The following is a 3496-nucleotide window of genomic DNA, read 5'->3' as shown; positions in this document are numbered from 1 at the left end:
CCTGCACTCTGGCCAAGAACCTACGTGAGCGATCAGACCTGGCTGACTGCTCTTCCCAGCAGATGTCCGGGAAGTTCAGGTCCCCCATGACTACCACATCCTTAGCCTTCACTGCCTCTGTGAGCTGACCCAGGAATTCCTGGTCAAGCTCTTCTCCCTGAAGAGGGTATTGATTAAAAATCTAGTTATTTTATTCTAGGTTACAGACAAATGTGCATTAATAAAACTGCAGAAGTAGCATGCACCTTCTCTCTCTCTTTCACACACACACACACACACACACACACAAACACACGTTTTTTTATCAAGAACTTCAGTCTAGCAAACGGGTGACGAATGCTGACAAACTGTAAACTACTGTCAGTTTAAAAATTAAAGCTGTGAAATGATATTATACCATTATGTATTATTAATACCAATTATCTGCCCAAACAAGTCCCATGTTAATACCTGTTAAAGCATGTCACTGGCCTGAGAATCATAATGTCCGCCCTTTCCCTCCCCTTTGAACTCATCAACTCAAGTGCATGCAGGGGAAGAGAGAGGCTGTACTCTTTCTGCAGCATCCCAGTGTGCTGTTTGGGAAAAATATTGGATCCAGTCCAAGTTTCTTACCCGGAGAAATTCCCTTCCTCAGGAAGACGGCAGTGAAGTGAACAAGTGTCATGCCTTAGGCTAGATTCTAAATCCCTGACTTTCTTCTTACCCTGACTGCACCAGGGGACAAATTCCAGAATTGTGTTATGCAGCATCGGAACCACTTATGCTAGTTTTGTCTGCATGTAACTTCACAAACCTAAACAAAGTGACTTTATAGTTGACATGGATATACCTTCTAAAGCAAAAGCTTCCAAAATCAGGTTTCAGTTACAAGCGGGAGACTCTTTCGTCCTATTTTAATTTTTTAAGAGCTGAGCACCCAGAATTAGTTAATAGGAATTCCGACACCATATGCTTTTCTTGGGAGGAATAGGTAGAACTGGAGATGAAAGCAGGCTACCAGTCAAGCCCAGGATAGATGGTGGGGTGTATACACACATCACCGCCTTTTTAGCTTCTTAACTTTTTTTGCTTTTGAGCAAGAGAAGCTTCCTGTGAGCTCCAGCTCATCACTGTCCCCACCTGTTTCTCCAACCTGTACGTCCTTTCTCCACAAACTTTGCACCATATGTGGCAGAATTCCGATAACGTCAAGGGGATATACGTGCATTAAATAAAGGCAGCCCACCCCCTTTCCATCTGATAGTGATATTTAGCTAAATTGTTGTTTGAGCAAGGAAATCTCAGCATGCATGCCAAACTGAGGACAAACCTGAGGACAAATTTGGTTAGAGGAGAGCATGAATTTTCAGAAGTGATGGTAATCATTCAACCACACTAATTTCAAGTGTAAAATACAAAAAATTATAATTAACAATGCTTTACAGCTAAAAATCACAGAATTGTTTGAGTTGGAAGGGAACTCTGCAACGTCATCCAGTCCACCCCCTGCATCATAGAAGGAGTGTTTTCATTATCCTTAAATAAAGATAGGACAGTGTCAAGTCATTCATATTGCTAGCGAAAGATTATAAAACCAGCTTGGACAGTTTGTTCCATTGCCTAATTGTGCTTCCTAAATTTTTCCTAATATTTAGCCTAAATTGTCCCTTCTGAAGTTGACGCCCATTATTACTCGTTCTGTCCACATTAACTAATAAGAATGTTTAGTCTCTTGCCTCTTCAGAACACCCCTGTATTTACAGACCATTATCGATAGGGAAATGCAGGCTGTCTGGAGGCTGGGATGAAGTGGAAACAGATATTTGGATGAATACCGGGATCCCTTCAAGCTGCAAAAAGGGAGTTAGGCCTTCTCAAAATGCTACCACTGTTTTACTGATGTGTGATCTGATCAAATAATCTAAGAATAGACTTTCTCCACTGCCTTCATAGCATCTGGGCACTTTCATGTCTGATCCCAGACTAAACCAGGGAATACATGCATAAAATGAAGCGTTTCAACCAGAAACAGTAATTAGCCAAACTTGCTTGACTCTGTGAATGTTGGTATAGATTTGGCTTAGGTTTTTAATAAAGGATGATATTGGTTAATCTGATCAAGCCTGCTTGTTATCATGTCAGATTAGGACCTGGTCTGAATTTAGCTCCAGGTCTTTTTTCCCTTGGATTTAACACCCCCATTCCTGAATGTGCAATCCACTTGGCAATTTTATTGCTCTATTTTTAAATTGCTCAAATTTATCTCTCTTTAATACATGTCCCCAGCTGTTACAGAGTACACTGGAATTGCTGTATCTTGCTGACTTTATATAGGATACACAAAACTTTCTCAGCTATCTTGACTTTGAGATGCTTGTAAATAAGGTCAGAAAGGACCATTGTGATTCTGACCTCTTTAAAATAAACACATCCTAGTTGAGTGGCTCCTTTGTGCAGACAATACACTAATCAGGTTTACTGTCTTCTAATTTAGGAATGACAAGGCTAAGTGGCCTCAGACACAACTCAGACTGACAGCTTCTTGCTCAATATCCCTTTGCAATTCGACTCCTCACCATTAATTAGTACATTCAATCTTTATGCTACTGTCCATCCAGTTTCTAATGGGTCTGGCTTACTGTCATTCCTCTGGTGGTATTTTTTAATGGGCATGTCCTGTAGAATCTTATCAAATGCTTTGCTCAAGGGAAACACGCTTGCACATTCTTAGGCTTGTAGGAGAGTTAGTGTGCAAGATGCTTTTTGAGAAATGTAGGCTGCCTATTAAGTATATTCATAGGTTTGCGTTAGTTAAGATGAACAATATATGCCAACTGCATTATTAGTATACTACAGTACTGCCAAAATAATTGGGTTATGGTGAGGGTCTCATTAAATTAGGAATGGTGGAAAGACCGGGACGGTTCCCTCTTCAAAGTAAGGCAGTGTAAATGGGCAGTACAAACCATGGAGGGAAGATGGGATCAGAGAGGCAAAGGACTTGGCTGAGGTCGCACAGCAGGGCAGGCGGTAGCAGACCTGGGACTGCCAGCTGACTGAACCGCTCTGCCTCGAGGAACAACATGTTTGTTCTCACGATGTGCTGCCTTTATTTCTTGCAGAGCTGGGATAATGGAAAGGGACTTCGTTTCACTTCCTCGTGCTCTAGCTTGAAGCTTTCTGCTTCAAATCAACCTCTCCCCCTTATGATTTTTTTTAAATTATATTTGTTTTGCAATGACTCAATTTCGATTTAAAATCAACAAGTTCCCCTTTACTGTGACTTTTGCTGAGGTTTTTTTATAATTAAAGATTTTTTTTAATTAAATTTGTTTTGCACGGACTACATTTCAATCTAAAATCAAAAAATTCCCCTTTACTGTGACTTTTGCTGAAGTTTGTGGAGTACAGGCAGTCCTCAGACTTACATAGATTTCATAGATTTCATAGACATCAGGGCTGGAAGGGACCTCGGGAGATCATCGAGTCCAGCCCCCTGCCCAAAGGGCAGGAA

Source organism: Crocodylus porosus, unplaced genomic scaffold (assembly GCF_001723895.1).
Source record: "Crocodylus porosus isolate Cpor-Errol unplaced genomic scaffold, CroPor_comp1, whole genome shotgun sequence".
Classification (NCBI taxonomy): Eukaryota; Metazoa; Chordata; order Crocodylia; family Crocodylidae; genus Crocodylus; species Crocodylus porosus.
The sequence above is the reverse complement of the archived record's forward strand: the minus strand, read 5'-3'. Positions refer to the sequence as shown.